This window comes from Nicotiana tabacum, chromosome 20 (genome assembly GCF_000715075.1).
Source record: "Nicotiana tabacum cultivar K326 chromosome 20, ASM71507v2, whole genome shotgun sequence".
NCBI lineage: Eukaryota > Viridiplantae > Streptophyta > Magnoliopsida > Solanales > Solanaceae > Nicotiana > Nicotiana tabacum.
The window spans coordinates 45,467,629-45,487,979 of NC_134099.1; positions in this window are offsets into that span (position 1 = coordinate 45,467,629).

The window sequence follows — 20,351 nt, forward strand, 5'->3', positions numbered from 1 at the left end:
TCGGGTAGAAGTACTCTTCGCTCAGGTTGTTTTACATTAGCTTAACCCAGGTAGAACCGTTTCGCCTAGGGGGATCCAGTTCGTAGTTCTAGGTAGAAGTACTCTTTGCTCAGGTTGTTTTTATGTAGCTTAACCCAGGTAGAACCTTTTCGCCTAGGGGGATCCAGCTCATATTTACGGGTAGAAGTACTCTTCACTCAAGTTGTTTTACGTAGCTTAACCCAGGTAGAACCGTTTCGCCTAGGGGGATCCAGCTCATAGTTTCCGGGTAGAAGTACTCTTCGCTCAAGGTGTTTTATGTATCTTAACCTAGGTAGAACCATTTCTCCTAGGGGTATCCAGCTAATAGTTTTCGGGTAGAAGTACTCTTCGCTCAGGGTGTTTTATGTAGCTTAACCCAGGTAAAACCGTTTCATCTAGGGGGATCCAGCTCATAGTTTCCGGGTAGAAGTACTCTTCGCTCAGGTGTTTTACGTAGCTTAACCCAGGTAGAACCATTTCGCTTAGGGGGATCCAGTTCGTAGTTCCGGGTAGAAGTAATCTTCGCTCAGGGTGTTTTACGTAGCCTAACTCAGGTAGAATTGTTTTGCCTGGAGGGATCCAGCTCATAGTTCCGTTTAGAAGTAATCTTCGCTCAGGTTATTTAATACAGTTTAACTCAGGTAGAACCTTTTTCACCTAGAGAGATTCAACACTTTATCAATAATACATGGTGCTAACACCCGATTCTATTTCCTTCCAGTAAGATAGGGTACTGGCCCCTGGTTACATTTCCTTTCAGTAGTACGGGATACCGATCCCTGGTTACACAATCATTCGTTACCAAATTTTATCACTTTTAGATAGTTTATACTACTATTTCTGTGTGCCTTTTCAATAAATTAGATAATTTACAGATTTCTCTAATAACTCACAAAATTTTTCTAGTGCCAGACTGGGGAAGAAAATTTTTTGTTCGTTTTTGTTTGTCTTTGATGGTTTTGCAGGCTCCGCCGTATAGCACAAGTGACGATTAAAGCTTGCAGTTTCAGTTTCTCATCAGAAGGAAGAAGTCTTTCGATCACAGGATAGTTGGAGTTAACTTTGACAATGTGTCAGTAACCCAGCTTCTCAAGATTCATCTTCTCAATTTCAGATCAAGAAAGCAAGCAACTGAAATTGAGTCATAATCGTTTCTTCAAAGAGTATCAAAATCCAATCTAAGGTCAACGCAAGCGAGCAGGTCAAGAATCAAGATTTGACTCTAGAAGACGCATAGATAGGAATTTTGTACTCTTAGTTTGCAGACATATATAGTACTCTTCTCTTTTTCTTTTTTGATGTAAGAAGCGAGTAACAACAATGGCAACAGCGACAGCAACAGCATAAACAGTCTTAACTCTAGTGTCCAGTAGTCCCAGCTACCAAATTTTTCCAGAAATACACTGACCTGATTCCTTTATAGCCAAGGATATGTAGGCAGCCTCAGAAGCAAGGTTCGGTAACCTTTTTTTCAAAAAAAAAATTGCTTCCATTGGAGGGACATGTGAGCAAAAATTAGCTATGGCATTCACTTTTCTTTGCACGAAAACTCTTCATGTTCTCGAGCAAAGTGGGGCAGCTGTGAACACCTAATTTTTGCACTATTTTAACACCTCCTAAAGTTATTAGTGTTTTGTTATTTTAATTATTTTTCTCAATTTTTGTGATTTTAATTGCATATTTCCTATCATAAAATACTAAAAAAATAGTTCTTTCTTCATTTGTGCATTCTAAGAATTAACTAGTTGTTCAGTTGGTGAATTAATCAAGTTAATTGATCATGTATTTAATTAATTTATTTGTGTAAAATTAGTTTAATAAGTAGGATTAAGGAAGAAATTTGGCCAAATTTGAAAGAAAAAGTGTCCAAGAGTGCAAGATAAAGGGCTGCCATTGAAAGGGCCTGAAACTACGTAGTTTTGCCTCAAAACTACGCCGTTTCACTAAATGAAACAAGATCAAATCATACTCATTCATTCCATCTTGATTCAATGGATCTCATTCACTCTTGGCTTAGGTATTTAAAGCCTAAAAAATCAGGAAATTGTCCTCATTTTTACCCATAATTCTTTTCTCCTTCTTCTCTCTTCTCTCTCTCTCTCTTCACTCTCTCTACGCCGTCCCAGCTCCGCCCACCACCGCTGGCCGGAAATCGTCGCTGCCAGCGGACCACCTCCAAACACCTCCAAATTCACACCATGTAATCTCCACAACTTCCTCCTTCCATATCTCCAAATCAAATCCTTCAAAAATCCTTCAAACTCTTTGAATCATAGATCTAGGAAACTTTCCCGTCACTTTTTTGTCCAAATTCTTGAAGCTCCAACCACTACCACCCCACAATACTTACATCAATGGATAGAGCTCCTCAAGACCTAGCTATTGATGTCAATTTCACCATGAAAATCCGGCGATCAAAATCCGGCCAAATTCCGGCGACCTCCCCGAACACCCTCTTTTGGTATACCACCATTTTTTCGGCCACTTGAATTATAAAATGGTAAAAATCCTATTATTTTTCGTGGCTGATTTTTTATTTTATTTTTATTTTTTCAGATCTTATTTTTGTCTATTATTAATTATTTTAGCATTAGTTTTTGAAATTTGAAATGTCAAATTTTCTGTTTTTGCACTTGTTAAAGTAGTAAAATAGTTTTGTGTTGATAAAAGTGAGGTAGTGAAAAATACTTAAGAGTATATGGTACTTGGTTGATTGTTTATTTACTACATCAAGACTCTTTGAGTACAACACTCAAAAGTCAAATTGTTTGGTAAGAAAATGTAGACCTTTGGACAGTGTTTGAATAAAAGTCTGTCTTTGAATAATGGAGAGCAGATTTTGTTTGAAATACTTGACAAGATTTGAACCAGAAAGTCTGGCATTTTGAATTTAAGAACAGATTTTGTAGAAAAATCTATCAAAAAGATTGATTTTTAATTTTTTAAAAATAGCTGATTGTTTTGATATAAAAGGAGGACACTACATCTTACTGAGGGAGCTCTACACACAAAAAAGAGAAAAAATCAGTAGCTATAATATCCCTTAGCAGGCTTTATGAGTTGATTCTTAAGTGAAAAACTTGTTTAAGGAAAATAGAGTAGTCTTGAAAGATTTTTCTGGAGTTACATAATTGTACTGTTTTGCTGGGGTATTTCTAGTTTATTTTCTTGGGTTTGAATCTGCCGGTTGTCGCTGTCTTTTGCTATTGTTGCTGCCCGTTTAATTGTTTTGCTGTTGATTTTGGAAAGAGCTGACTCTGTTGTATTTGTTCTTCTTTCTGTTGTCCAGGTAATTTTCGGACCATGTAAACTCATAAAATCGAGTTTGAATGAAAGATAATGACGCTGGGAAATATTAGTAGCTTTATCCTTCTATTGTAATTCATTTTTATATGCTCTTGAATGTTTGATAATGTTATAACGATATGTTAGTTAATTAAATTGTGTTAAGCATCTTTAATTATTTTTATTTTTGCAAAGCATTAGATATAATTCTACTGGCATTTGGTTGTCTGAAAGGAGCATATATATTAAAATTTAAACCCTTGTAGCCATGTTTGTCCCTTTGTTATCACCAAGCTAAGTTATTATTATTATTATTGTTATTATTATTATTATTATTATTATTATTATTATTATTATTATTATTATATTTTGGAGTCCCAATAATCTTTTTTTTATCTCTTAAAAAATACTTATTTAGTAAGGTAGTTAAGTTGTAGATTAGAAAGACAATCTATAAACTTATTTTTGTAAATAGTTGGCTACGGATTGCAAATAGCAAGATATGGTCAAATCTGTAACATAGCTTTAAAAGGCCATATCTGCAGATTTAAAGTCCAAAAGCATATGGGCTTTTGGGTTTTGTCTTGGACATAAGCTCATTTGACTCCATCAATCCAATAGTGGGCTGCCCCATTCAATGTCAAGACAAGCCCACATCTTACTAGTTTTAAGCAATGTCAATTGATAATTTCTCTCATTACTCTCATCTTTTAAATTAGTATTCATAAAAATAATTTTCTCTCATTATTTAAGTTGTAGATTATTATTCAAATCTTTTCTTTAATTTTTTTTTAAAATAAATAAAAACGGACATACGAAAAGCATAAAAATCAAATAAACCACAGTTTATCCAAGTTTAATTCAAGCCAAATGTAGTCAATAAAGCGACCGTGCTAGAACCACAGGACTCAGGGAATGCCTTACACCTTCTCCCCGGTCAGCAAAATTCCTTACCCGGACTTTATTTTTGCAGACCAATAATAATAGAGTCAAACCTTCCTTTGAATAGGGATTCAAATAAAAGGTGACTTGAAACACCAGTAAAAATCAATTCCACCAGACTTTGTACTAATGTTCTCTAGGTCTTCCCACATAATGTTCCTATTATGCTTATCAGTACTATCATATATTGAAGAAAAAAGCTAATTTTTACGAAAAGGGAGTACCTCTATTGTTGCATGAATTTCTTGGTTCCTACGGATGAAGTTGTGAACAGTAACAACTTCATGGTTCCACATTACCAACATGCCACCTTCTTGTCCTTCTGCTAGCGCTTCTATCATCTCCAAGAAGCCAAAGTCATGAAGCATTTGAGTATTATTTCCCATCCTAGTCTCCAATAATGTCACCATGCAAGCCATATGTGTGTCTATCATCTCCCTAAAGTTCTTCCTAAAGTTGTCATTATTCCCACCCCTTATGTTCCATATAATGAAGTTAGTAGGACGATTCATGGATAGGTTTAGGTTCATGTTTGTTGGATCCCCGTTCTCCCTCACTTCCTCTAGAAGGACAGGGTTCCCATGAAGCATTTGAGCATGAAGCAAGGCCATCCTAGTCTCCAATAATGTCACCATGCAAGGCCTGTGTGTGTCTATTATCTCCCTAAAGTTCTTCCTAAAGTTGTCATTGTTCCCACCCTTTATGTTCCATATAATGAAGTTAGTAGGACGATTCATGGATAGGTTTAGGTTCATGTTTGATGGATCCCCATTCTCCCCCACTTCCTCCAGAAGGACATGGTTACATTTTAGTGATGGAACTAGGATCATGGCTCTATTTCCCACTATTGGATCTTGGGGTGGTCTAATGTCCATCGAGCACTTGTACAGTACCAATGGACAGTTGAGCACATGTATCTTCTCTTGCATCTCCGTGAAGAGATACCCTTTTATCCCGTCTAGGTTTGAGAACTCTAGGAATTGCTCCAATCCTAGGTTGAGAGGTTCCCCTATCTCATCCATGTCTGCTTCTTCGTGTTCTGGTTCCTACATTGCCTGGTGGTATGGTGGTGATATTGGAGCAGTTGATTACTCCTGGGCTTGTTGTGTGTTCTCCCATGGCATGAAGTTAGGGTTTAGTTAGGATAACATTTTTCGTGGAAAGAAGGGCATGTCTAGGAGGACATTCTGGGGATAGATTGGGTTGAAGTGTGGTGGCATATTCCACTGGTTTCTCATTGTATGCATCAAGTGTGGATTCAGTGATGGTGCTAATGGGTGTAGGATATTGTTTAGCCAAACTTGATTCAGGTAGTTGTTCATTGCAATCCTCATTCCGCCGGTTACCAACTGAGCTAGATATTAAGTGTTGTAGAGAATAACTATCGACTCCTGACCATTTATTTGGAGGTTGAATGAGACTGTATTCCCCATTAGGCCCATTTCCATCCACGAGACAGGCTGGTAATCCTGAGCTTGTAGAGGTTGGACATGAACAATTTGAGGATTTTCTGCTTGTGGAGGGAAGGGAGGTAGGTTTTACATAGTTTGAGCTCTGTATTGTCTTAGTATTTGGATGAGTGTGTGACTTCTCCTTAGAGTTGAAGGGAGTCTTGGCATTTTTTATAGGTTGTTGTATATTTAAAAGATCACTGGCAGGCATGGGATTAGAGCTACCAGTGGTGAGGGAGATATTGGTGGATAGGGTAATGATTGGGGCTTCAATTTGCATGTCTTTTGAGTGGACAAGGGTTTGTTTTATAGCATGATCTTTCATGGATATAGTATACATTCCGTGTTCTAGGAGGGAGGCCATTTGTTCTTCACTATTTTCTTTAGAGGACATTTGGACGACATGCTTTGGGGGGAGGGTAATATTTTCGTATCTATTAGAAAGATTTTGTTCACTAGACTTGGTTAAAGAAGGATTAATATCAACATTTTGATTTAATTGGTTGATAGACAGTGTAGGGTTATTATTAGTTTGAGAGTTAATTATGTTTATAGGGGAAATTAGTTTCATGGCTCGATTTTCGTTAGTACTAATAGTTGACACGTTAGTGTCCAGCATGTCCATATCCTCCGTTTGAGTGGATATGTGTCCATTTGCATGGTTAATTTTCATATTAGTATTTCTTCATTATTAGCGATTTTACCTAAAACCATTTACTTGCTTTCAAGGAGTGAGAAGTCGTTTCGGATTGGAATGGTGGTATTTCCCCTAACCAAGTTGGCTGGAGTCTTTCCACCATTGTATCTAAGAGTTTTGTTGGATCTTTAGATTTATATTGCAAAATTTAAGTGTCCATGTACTTACCCGTATTAGCATTGAAAAATTTAACCGTGATACCTGGGCTACTGTGATTCTCCGTTGGATTATTGGTGCTTTTCTGATTGCTTCTTGCACCTTGCTTCTTACCTTTGTTGAATGAAACTGTTTTCCATTCTCCTTATGGATCTTCTGCTTTTGTAATTGATTATTCTTTGGCTGGGTACGAGCTTTCCTTAATATTCTTTTGAATATGAATACATTGGCCCATTGTATGGCCAAGTCTTCCATAATTTTTGCATAGAAAGTTTTCACCCTCATAATTAATGTATTGCTTGTGATGACCAACATATAAGAAAGGTTGCACTGAAATTTCCGGTGGAAGTTCCACACAAAGCCTGGAATAACGACCTCGTAATGTGGTTGATGTACATACATTAATTTTTAGTAGACGTCCCATTGCATTTTCAATTTTTTCCAGAATTTTCCTATCATAAAATTCTGTTGGTAGTTGTGTTAGCCTAATTCATACTGCTGAAACAATTAATTTTTCCTTTATGGATACAAAGTTTGGCTTCCACCTTGTAATGGAAAGGAAATGGCCATTAATGAACCACGAACTTTGATAAATAGCCTTTTCCATATACTCTTTGAATTTGATTATGTAATAGTCTTCTCCTAGATCAATTAATAAGAAATCCTCCGTTGGACGCCATAGTTCTTGAATCTTTTTATAAGTAATGACGCAGTATATGTTTTCCAATGAGTTTTACAATGATAGAACACTTCCAGGGCTCATAAATTCTTTGTATATCTTCCTCTGTTAACGAGATCATTTTACTACCTCATGTGCTAATGTTCATTAATTGCTCGAACGTTCCTTCTTCTGAAGGAGTTTCTGCCAGCTCTATGTTGGATTGGCTCAGATTAGGTGCAAAGATCATTGGGTCGGAGGATATTAGCATATCTTTGAAAGATGCTTTGTTCTCCGAACCTATCTGTATGGATATTTTTTGTTCAATATCGGGTGGTTTAGGTGCTATTGTATTTGAAGTTTCATAGGGTTGTGGATTCATTCTAGAGAGAGATATTTTGTCTACAATCGATAAACGTGGCAACAATAAACATAATCAGAAGATTCTTGGTTCATTTTATTAAGAGCTCGGGATTACTTGCACAATAAAGGTGATTTTTGACAGTCACTTGAACAATAATAGATTAAATTTTTCCCTATAAATCTTGTAATACAAACTTATTAATTCGCTTTAACTAACGTTTAATATTGATCAGAATTAACTGGATTTTTTTTTACAAATTATATATATTCCCCCTTCAAAGACTTTCAAATCATGATTAGCATCTTCAATTAAAAGATTTAGTTACATCTATTTTTTTCTCTCCTCTTATTGAGGCAGTTGGGAAATGAAAACGTGATAGTTAGTTAGTGAGTTTTACTTATTATTAGAAAGTTATTGGATTAGTAATGAGTGTTAGTTAGATGGTTAGTAGATGTCTAGATCTAGTATAAATATTGTATAATATACAACATTTTAGTTAGTGCAATGAGCACAACTGATTCTCTTTCTCTCTCGTCTCTTCCTCTCTTTTTATTCCTCTATAGCTGAAGTTTAAGACTCAGCTTGGATGACTATTTAACACAAATTTTCTCATGGTATCAGAGCAGTGAGGCCATTAATATGGACCTAAGCTCAGCATTCTTAGCTTAGCTTCCGTGATTCATTTCTAATGTCTGTAGGTTCATCTTCTCTCCTGCGAATCTAGGGCACGAATTGAAGAGATGCTAAAATGGCGACTATAGGTAATACATTTCCAGAAAATCTAAGTCACAATCATCCTCTATTTCTGCACTCGACAGACAATTCAGGAGTTGTTCTAATTTCACTACTATTGACATGATCAGACAATTACTCTGCATGGAGCAGAGAAATGCGTATTGCGATATTAGGTCGCAACAAAGTAGGATTCATTGAATGTACATGTAAGAAGGAAGATTATAGTACAAATTTGACAGATCTGTGGGAGAGATGTAATACAATTATTCTCTCGTGGATAATGATTTGTGGCTGAGTGGAATTATATATTTCTCAAATGCATGTGCTTTTTGGAAGGATTTGAAAGAGAGATTTGATAAGGTCAATGATTCTAGGATTCTCCAGTTATACGGGGCTATAGCTACTGCGAGTCAAGGAACAAGCTCAATTGCAACTTATTTCTCAAAGTTGCATGAACTTTGGGCTAAATTTGATTGTTTTGCACCAGCTCCTGGTAGTGATTGTCGCGCCCCCTTTTTCCTTCACGGAATCAGGTTTATGACATTTTGGTTAGGACAACTCTTTCCTTTTGGAAAGGAGGTTTGCATTTTGAAGAGTCGCCACCTAACGATTTAAGGTGCGTTAGGGCACCTATAGGGTTCATTTATAACTACGTTTGGTAACCAGAGACAAGGTAAGGGCTTGAAAATATTCAAAGGGGAATGTGTTAGACACCCCTCAGGATCCACTAGAGTGGTTCCCGGCAAAACAGTTTTTGTCAATTTGTACAATTAGCAAATAAACAAGTATGACTCAAATAGTAGGGGATTTAAGTTTAAGAACACAGATGTTTGAAAAGCAATTAATAAAAAGCAAGAGTTTGAAAGAATTACAATCTAAGCACATTTGTGAATGTAAAAGGGGGTGTCCTAGGTTTGTTTATAATATGGATCACATCAATACAATACCCGGTATGACACTCCTCAAAGAGGAGCTACACGTGGTATTAGCGCACTGGTCATCATATCCATATCTACCCTTTCCCGCCTTGTGAAGGTAATTAAAGTGAGGGTTGGTCTCGACCCCTATTACATGCTGTTACCCGTCCCTTCCTATCAGTCCCGGAGGATTTAGGACTTTTATCCTATAAAAGGGGGTTCTAGGCAGATCCTCAGGTTTAAAGGAAAAATACTAAGCGATAAATAAGAACACATAGGACTACATTTAGGGGGAAAACACAAAAAACAGATAGAAGGCTCAGATATACCTCCACAAGTAATGCACATAGACAACACGACTCATACATAGATAAGGTCCACATTTGAACTCAGAATTCTAAAGCATGGTATCTAAGTGATAGAAGCAGAACTAGATTTATTACATGACTTAGAAAAGAAGTCTGAATCAGGCTTGCCTACTGATTTTAACATGTTGACAGTTAAACACTAATCATAAAGACAGTTTTGATTTTATTTAAGAGTTGATTGCCTAAGGCTTGCCTAGGCGTAAAATAATATGCAACAGTTACCAGAATTATCAAAATAGTTTGGAAATTATTTTACCTAAAGGCAGGTTGTTCTAAATGTTGCAAAGACATGCAGGATTATGACCAGTTTCGCTTAAACAAGGTAATCAAATATGAGACTGTTTTATGTCCCTTTTTCATGCATCAGTAGTTTAACTAGGTGTAATTGAGCGAGATCCTAAAAATAGGGTATCTAATGTACACATATGAAAATTGCAGAATATGCAGAATTCCTAGAGCATGGTTTCTAAATGCCCAAAGAGTTACAGCATGACTTCAAGATGTGCATGAGCACCATTTATATTAATGTTGTTATTCAGCCTAAAGCACGATTTGCATTTTGAAGAGTCGTCACCTAACGATTTAAGGTGCATTAGGGCACCTATAGGGTTCATTTATAACTACGTTTGGTAATCAGAGACAAGGTAAGGTCTTGAAATTATCCAAAAGGGAAGGTGTTAGGAACCCCTCAGGATCCACTAGTATGGGTTCCGGCCAAATAGTTTTTGTGAATTATACAATTAGCAAATAAACAAGTATGGCTCAAATAGAAGGGGATTTATGTTTAAGAACACAGATGTTTGAAAAGTAATTAATGAAAAGCAAGAGTTTGATAGAATTACAATCTAAGCACATTTGTGAATGTAAAAGGGGATGTCCTAGGTTTGTTTATAATATGGATCACATCAATGCAATATTCGGTATGACACTCCTCAAAGAGGATCTACACGTGGTATTAGTGCACCGGTCATCATATCCATATCTACCCTTTTCCACCCTGTGAAGGTAATTAAAGCGAGGGTTGGTCTTGACCCCTATTGTATGTTGTTACCCGTCCTTTCCTATCAGTCCCGGAGGAATTTAGGACTCTTATCCTATAAAAAGGGGTTCTAGGCAGATCCTCAGGTTTAAAGGCAAAATACTAAGCGACAAATAAGAACACATAGGACTGCATTTAGGGGGAAAACACAGAAAACAGATAGAAGGCTCAGATATAGCTCCACAAGTAATGCACATAGACAACACGACTCGTACACAAATAAGGTCCACATTTGAACTCAGAATTCTAAAGCATGTTATCTAAGTGATAGCAGCAGAACCAGATTTATTACATGACTCAGAAAAGAAGTCCGAATTAGGCTTTCCTACTGATTTTAACACGTTGACAGTTAAACACTAATCACAAAGACGGTTCTGGTTTTATTTAAGAGTTGATTGCCTAAGGCTTGCCTAGGCGTAAAATAATATGCAGCAGTTACCAGAATTATTAAAATAGTTTGGAAATTATTTTACCTAAAGGTATGATGTTCTAAATGTTGCAAAGACATGCAGGATTATGACCAGTTTCGCTTAAACAAGATAATCAAAATTGAGACAGTTTTATGTCCCTTTTTCATGCATTAGTAGTTTAACTAGGTGTAACTGAGAGAGATCCTAAAAATAAGGTATCTAACGTGCACATATGAAAATTGCAGAATATGTAGAATTCCTAGAGCATGGTTTCTAAATACCCAAAGAGTTACAACATGACTTCAAGATGTGCAGGAGCAACATTTTATATTAATGCTATTATTTACCCTAAAGCAGGATTTCTAAGTGATAAAGTGATGCCAAATGAGATGCTGAAATAGTAAACCTAAGAACATGGTATCTAATGCATGACATGCTTTGAATGGGTTGATAATGCACATATAGGAAACGTAAACCTAAGACATAGTTTCTACCCATTGATGTTGATAGCATACATACTACCCTCCCATTTTCACTAGCCAACCCAATACTTATTTACAACAGATTATTACAGACCGACATTGAAATGAATTACATAATTAGAAATAAAAAATAAGGTATTACACTATAGAGAGCCTGATTACGACTTCCTCCTGAGTTATGTAATAAATCACCTCAAGTGCCAAGATTATTTCATATCCCTTCTCATATCCGGGTGTGTCAGAGTTTCCTAAGGACCTCAAGGGATACCGGGCAGTACTCACACCCAGATTTCATAGCCAAGACAGAGTAAGTGCAGTGTGAAAAGGCCAGATTTCATGTGTCCAAGTTCAGAGGGAGCTCAAGGGTCCCAAGGCAAGGCTCACACAAAATGGGCAGAATTTAGTGGTCTAAAAGTAAGGTGAGAGTGCTTAGCATAGTTTTGAAAAGGTTTAATTGGAAAACAGTTTTAAAACAGCATGTTTGAAATAAGTTTGCAAAAACAACAGAAGGGATGCTTAGGGAAAACAGTTTTGAAAGGAGAAGGGAACAGGAGCAACAACAACTTAGAACAAGCCAGCACACACAGAACAAGGTCAAAGAATAGTATTATTTCACCATTCACAAGTAGGGAAGTAAGGGGTTGGAGACACAGAGAGCCCAAATCAGAAACACGTAAACATGGATGAGAAAAGAAGCATATAGACCGGCAGGTACAAAGAACAAGTAGCAACTGATTGGCCTCCAGAACACAAAACTACTACTTCACAGTGCTAACAAGGGAATCATGCTCAAAATTAGAATAACAATAAGACATAGGGACAAGGTATGGGAGTAGTCATGTTGAGGACAGGGGTTTATTACACATAATTAGTCATGCCGCTTAGTGTTAATCAAGTACATTAGGAGTCTATGATACTAACATGGCATACTAGTTGAGGGAAATAAACAAGAACTCAAGTAGACATGCTGGCCGAGTATCAAACAAGACAAGTATACCCAGACATGCTGAGTACACCCTTGAACAAGAGAGGGCAACTTAAGCATGCTTCATAAAGCAGTAAAAAAGAAGAGCAAGTAAATACATAATACATTAAATTATTATTTACCAAAATTTCAATTTCACCAATTCAAGCCTAAATCTACTCCGGGCCTCCAAAATACATTCCAATCACGCTCCTAAGTCCCAAATCACCTCTCGAAGCTATCCGAACCATCGGAATTCACATCCGATCCCTCTAACACATAAGTCAACATCCGGTTGACTTTTTAAACTTAATCTTTCTCAAAAGAGACTAAGTGTCTCCAACCTTACCAAATCCATTCCGAACCCGAGCCAGCCAACCAGATCACATATAGATTTGATAAACAAAGCAATAAGAAGCAGAAATGGGGGAACGGAGCGGTAACTCATGAGATGACTGGCCGGGTCGTCACAAAAACTAGCTGACTGGAAAACGAAATCTATTAATATAGCGGGAAGAACTACTTTAGCCCATTCGTGCCTTAATTCAATACCAAAACACTATATGTAATACAATTTACTACCAAAAAAGACCCTTAACAATATAGATAAAATACAAAGGGATTTTATATGAGGTACTACCACGGAAAAGAAAAAAATTCACCTAGTAAGATGGTCAAATGTTTGCCAACAAAAATCCAATGGAGGTGTAGGCATCCACAATGCAAATGCAAAAAATATGTGCACCTTAGCTAGCCTAGTATGGAGAATTTTTACAAATGCCACAACTCCCTGGGCTAGACTTATCATCACCTCATATGGTATTATTACTGTAGACATGTGATTTTTGACCCTCCCCAAGATTTTTTATATTTTAGTACGTAAATATTTAATTTAGGCCTAATATAGTTATTTCAACTAATTTTGACTCTTTTATTTTATTTTACTACAAGAAAATAAAAATTACAAAAATAAAAGTTACATATGTCTATAGTATTAGTTTATTTTCATTTTACAGAGAAAGAAAAGTTTCCAAAAAAAATATAGTTTTATTTAGTCTAGTGCAATTTGTTTTTTTTTTAAAATAAATTTAAAATTAATTAAGATACTTTCAACAAATAAAAATTGAGTGTATAGTAATTTTATCTTGCTATTTTTGATTTAATAGGAGTAGATTTTATTTTTATTTATTTGTTATAAACAAAATACTAAAAAAAAAGAACCAATCAAAAATTGACATTTGTCAAAGATTCCTCTCTATCTTCCTTAACAAACTAGCACATGGCATAATAGATTTTGAAATCACCTTGATTGTGGGACCCATCCTCACGTGCACAAAGAATTTCTTTTTTGTTCTCATCTGATAACGTTTTTGGGGAGGGGAGACTTTTCTTTTTCTGGATATATATTCTATTCTATCCTATAGAGAGGGACACAATTTAGAGAGGTGGCGGGGAGGAGAAAATAAGAAACAAAAATTCTGAGATTAAGAAAGAACACAAAAAATACAGAGCTGGAGCCATTTTTCTCTTCTTCTTCCAAGACAAAAAAGATGAGCTGAAAAACACAAAAAAAAAAAAAAAAAGAGAGAACGCCTGAAGATCATCGTCTTCAACACCATACCAAACGACCCCTTCGTTCCATTTTCCTTCTTCATTCCAACAACTGCTTCCAGTAGCCTAACGCTGGACACAACACCTTGAACTCCATCTTCTTCTTCATGAATACACGAGAGACCTAGGAGCTAAGCAGCGCCATTGACGACCAAAGAAAAACGATGTCACTCCTTCACCTTCATCAATCTCCATGTTGAGCCGTCACTGCTGATCTTTTCTTCTCCTTCTGCAACTCATCTGAAACAGCCTGAAAATCACGCACACACACAGATCTCCATCGCCACTGCTCCTTCTTCTTCGTCTATCACAGCCATGAAACCTACTTAAGCGCTTCAGTCTTGGTTCGAGTTTGTTTCGGGTTCGCCGGTTCGAGATTTCTGTCTTAGTCTTCAGCTTACGGTCTGTTCATGTTTGGCCATAGTGTCGCATTCTTCTTGTAACCAATTGGAAGATCTTAATATATCGAAAGGATTCAAAGTTTTCAGGTAATTACATTTCTTGGAGTTGATATTTTTTTTTTAACTCATATTGGTAAATTTTCTATTTCTAATCACATCTAATTGAGTAGGTGTTCCGTTTCTTGTTAATTTTCCATTTCTAATCATACTCCCGTTGAGGTTTTCGCGTGCGTGTCTGTGTTGATGTATAGGTTGTTCTGTTTGAGTGCCCAGAAGTTGGTTATTGTTGATTTTCTAGCCTGAACACATTCACTTTATGTCTTGGCTGCGTTTCTTTTGATTCACTTTTTTTTTTTTGTCTATTTTGTATTTATTTTTTTTTGATTAAGTTCTACTAAGTGTTTATAACTTTGTTTGGTGTTCATTTTGTATGAGTGCCGTTCTAATGAGGCTTCATCATATTGTATGTGTTATAGTTTTAATTTTCTTTTTCCTTTTAATGATTTGGGTTTGAGGTCAAACTTCAAGTTGAATATTTGCTTTATTTCGTAGCTTTATGTTCAAGCATTCACAGATTAAGTTAATAGTCTGAAAGGGATTTGGTTTCTATTTATATCTACTTTTGACTAATATCCACTATCTTTTTATTAAATAAAAAATAATTAAAAGAATTTTTATTGTTTGTAGCTTTATATTGAATTTCGAGATAGTTTTAAGTTCGAACAACCATATATTGCTTTAGCTGACTACAAATCTTTTAAAATAAATTGAGGCGTGTCAAGCCAAAAAAAAATTTATAATCCATGGCCCTCCATTAGTTATTTTAACTCTTTAGAAATCGAGCTGTGTCATTAGTTGAATTTTTCATGTCTCTCGCAAACTTGAAAGTGCGTAGTTGCTTTAGGCGCGTTATTTAAATTAATTTCCTTAAAATCGAGTGTGCATTTCATGTGACCCAACTCCAATTCTCAACAACGTTAAATAAAATGTGTCGTGGACCGCGGGTACATTTCATGTGGCGTGGTTCAAGGCGTGTTTTAAATAACGTTGAATCTTTTCATAAAATAATTAAAAGCGGTTAATAAGTTAAAATAAACCTAGGCTAAAACATGTATTAAAATCAGATAATAGGCCAATTGTAATAGTTTAAGCGACCGTGCTAGAACCACGGAACACGAGAATGCCTAACATCTTCTCCCGGGTTAACAGAATTCCTTATTCAGAATTTCTGGTTCGCAGACTTCAAAAGGAAAGTCGAATTTCCTCGATTTGAGATTTAAAATAAATCGGTGACTTGGGACAGCAAATAAACCCAAGTGGCGACTCTGAATAAAAATGAACAAATAATTTCATTTCGAATAATGTCACTTAAAGTGAAAAAACTCCCTTATACTCCCCTTCGGGTGGTAAAAAGGAGGTGTGACAGCTCTGGCGACTTTGCTGGGGATCAAAGAACCCAGAATCTCTGGTTCAGAGTTCAGAATTCGAGCTTAGAATAACTGTTATACTTGGCTTTTATCTATTATCTGATTTTTTGCGTGTTTGAGCCTAATATACTAAATGTCGCTTTTTACCGCTTTAATATTGCTTGAACTGTATATAAACTGTTACGAAAACCCTCTTCTATCTGAGTCTTCTAAATCATCTGGGAAGTGTGCACTTCGTGTGACTTCTTTTTTGTTAGAGTCATATCCCAATTTTATAATGAGGTTCGGACAAGTTGCAAAGCCGGTGAAGCTTCTTTATTCTCGGTACGCTGCCCCCCCTCGGCTCGAGCTGTCCACTCGAGTAAGCCAGGTCTAGAACAATACACCCAAGTTTTAAACCTAGAATAACATAGCCTCATGCCGGATCCCTATTAGGAACGCTTGTTTGCATCATGTGCATTTGACTTTGGGGACTCAACGCAGGGGTTGCGTCTGTCTAGGATAGTGTACCCAAATTAAAAGACCATCCTGATGCATCTTACGTGCTACTTGCGTATCTGTCTGTTTCGGCTTGCATGTTGACTGGCTTTTAGAATAGGGAAAGAAAATAAAAAAAAGGAAAAAAAAAAGAGAATCAAAAAGAAGAGAAAGAAGAAAAAAAGAAAAAATCAAAGATAAAAAATCAAGAGTGAGAAGTAGGTATTTGAATTATCCTGAAACTCTGCCGAAATTTTGAAAAAAGAGGAAAAGTCATTTCAAAATAAGTCAATTTCTGTTCCGTCAAAACAAGGCAGAACTACGCAGGTCTGATTCTCACTGGATGTGAGATACGCAAGCAAACCTCATCGGTTCCGGCCCCCAATTTTTAAAAATTCAAAAAAAAATCTTTTACTTCCTTCTTTAGAAAAATCTTTCTTTGAGACCCCAATTTTTAAGAAATACAAAAAAATATTTTATTTTAGTTGCTTCTCAAAATCAAAAAATACAAAAATATTTTCATTCTTCTTTCGAAAATTGAAAAGAAAATTCAAGATTCAAAAATACTTTCCTTTTCTTTAGAAGTACTTCTTTCCTAACTTCAGAATAAAAATCCATAAATGCAAAAATATTTTTCTTTCTTCTTTAGAAGTTTTTCTATCGAAATTCCAAAAAAAACAATAAAAGCCGAGATTCAAAAAAAAAAAGGAAAAAAAAATCTTTCTTCTTTAGAAGTCTTACTTTGCAAGAATGCTGAAGAAAAATCAAAATCCAAAAATATTCTCTTTCTTCTTTATAAGTCTTTCTTTTGAAAAAAATAAGTGAAAAAGAAAAGAAAATTCGAAATCCAGAAAAACATAAATTTAGTTTATTTCCTTTATTCCTAATCTTCCTGAACTACGCAAGATCTGATTCATGTTCCCACATGATACGTAGGCAACCCACATCAGGTTCGATCACCATTAAAAAGAAATGAAAAAAAATGAAAAAGGAAAAAATGTTGATAATAATAAGGACCGACTGAGTCCATTCTAACATGTTTTGTTTTTGAATTATGAAGAAAGTTGAGGTGGTCGGTTTGTGGTAAGCTAGAAACACAAGATCCAAGGAAAAATGATAACTGATATCGAAGCTGTTAAAAGTGCTCAAAAGACTCAGGGTCAGAGGGTTCAACCAGAGTCTACTGTGTTTGAGAAAAATAGAATACTGAAATAGCAAATGATCGAAATGTGTCAAGCATGGGCTAGTGTTCAAGGACAGCCTCGTCATGAGTCACAATTTTCCACACAGCAAAAGCAGTACCACTCTCCTGAGTACCACTCGTACTCGTTTGATCTTCTTGCAAACATTGAGAAACCTGCCCGAAAGATGGTACAAGAAGAAATGACCCAAAGAGTGAAAAGCTTAGAACAACAGTTGAAAAATATGCAAGGGTTGGCAGGTCAAAAGAGTATTGCCTTCAAAGATCTATGTATGTTCCCCGATGTCCACTTGTCGCCTGGTTTCAAGACTCCCAAATTTGAAAAGTATGATAGACATGGAGATCTCATAGCCCACCTAAAAAGGTATTGCAATCAACTGAGAGGTGCGGGAAGAAATGAAGAATTGTTTATGGCTTATTTTGGGGAAAGCCTTACGGGAGTAGCCTCCGAATGGTTTATGGATCAAGACACGTCTCACTGGTATGTCTGGGATGACATGGAACAGGCCTTTGTCAAACAGTTCCAATACAACATTGACATTGCCCCAGACCGCAATTCCCTTTCAAACTTGAAGAAGAAACCAACTTAAAGTTTCAGGGAATATGCCATTAAATGGAGAGAGCAAGCAGCTAGAGTTAAGCCACCCATGGACGACCACGAGCTAATCACTGTCTTCCTTCACGCTCAAGAGCCAGATTATTTTCAAAACATGATGTCCACAGTTGGCAAATCCTTCTCATAAGCAATCAAAATGGGAGAAATGGTAGAGAACGATCTTAAGACAGGCAAAATTATAAGTCAAGCAGTTCTTAAAGTCGCAACTCAGGCTGTCCAGGTTGAATTTGATAATTTCAGTGGCACGAATGAGAAGGATGAAGAAATCATGATGACAACAGGTTCGAGAAGAGGTCCCAGGAAAACACCTCGAATGTATGCGCAGCCTCATCAGGTTTCCCTTGACTCCCCTGAGCATTGCTATCCACCTCAGAACCCAGAATACTCTATCGCTCCACATCAGTATGTTTTTCAGCCACCAAAACACTCCAGAAGGCGAGCACGAGCATCACAAAATCTCCACCAGCTTCCACAAAATTTTTAGGTACCCTATAACCCACATCCAGGCCAGAGGTATAGAGAGGAACAAAAGTTGAAAGATAATTTTACACCAATAGGAGAGTCCTATGAAAGCTTGTTTGAGAAATTAAAGCAGTATGACATGATTGCACCTATTCCTCCAAATCATGTGGACCCCCATGCAAGAAGCTTTGACCCTTCTAAAAGGTGTGAATATCATTCCAATTCCCAGGGGCACAATGTTGAAAGCTGTCGGGATTTGAAAAGAGAAATAGAAAGGATGATCCAGGAAAACCTGATTGTGATCCAAGACAGTGACACCCAGAATATCGCGCAGAATCCTTTACCTGCACATCATGATGCACACTTTGTGGGGATGATGCCTGGTGACATGGAGTATGAGAATCCTCTCGGGAACTTGCTAACTGAAGTTAATGATGTTGAAATTGGAGAAGGCTCTGCTGATTCTGATGAGCAAATTTGTGGCTAAATGCCAAGCCTAGCAATTGAAAAGTCATTCCCTCCTCACTAGGAAGGAATCTTGGTAGCTTGTTTTGATGTTTTTTCTATTATCTGGGTTATTTCAGGGTTGTGATCCAGATTTTATTTGTTTTATTGAGTCAAACCCTTCTATCCCTCCATTCTGTTTATGTGAGTCTTGTCTGTCTGTTCTGTTCTGTTGCTATTTTCATTATTCGGGTTATTTTAGGGTTGTAACTCGTATTTTAGGTTGCTTTTTTAGTTGTAAAACTCTTTCATCCTTTACTCAATAAAATACAGTTTGTCCTTTTGTGTCATTCTGTTCCTAGTTCTTTTCATGCTAGTTCTAATGACATGACATGCATATGGAAATTTTGGCCAGATCTTAGGAACTGATTTAATCTGGAATTCGATAACTAAAAAAAATATTTTTGAGGATGAATAAAGAGTTGGAATACTTTGGAACTAAGGTCAAGTAAAATTCACCTTCAAATCATTGTGAAGATCGGGCTTGAGGATGTTTAATCAATTAAAATTTGTTGGAAAGTTTGTCACTAAGGGATGAAAAAATGTCTTGTAACTACGGCACACCAAGAAGACAGACATGTTCATCAATGATGTGATCGCAAAAAGATACCATGTTTGGCGTTCTTGAGGTTGGGAGGCCCTTTTTCTGATACCCAAACACTTTATATCCTTTGCTACCCCTTTTGAGCCTGTGTTATTTTTCTTTGACTACCCTCTTTTGGAATCAAGTTTAGAGTCAAAAAAAAGGAAACGAAAAAAAATCCATGTCCCAAAAGTAAAAATTGGGGCAATTCTTAAAAAGTTTAGAAAAAAAATAAAGAATTGTCAAAGATCCATGCCCTCAAAAATAGAAGCTGGGGCAAACCAAAAAAAAATAAAAAAAATAAAAGAAAAAAAGAGAAAAAAATAAAAAAAAGGAAAAGAGAAACAGAAAGAAAAATAAAAAAAATTAGTTAGGTCAGATGTTTGAACTACGTTCGACCTGATTCCTTTAAAAAGGGATACGTAGGCAGCCTCACGGTTCGGTCCAACCAAATAAGAATTTAAAAGAAAAAAATTCAAAAAACAATCCCCACAATAGCTGAAACTGGGGCAAAGATTTTATTTCAGTTTTAAAAGAATCGATTCTAAAAGTTGTAAGTATACAACTCTGTCATCTTTAG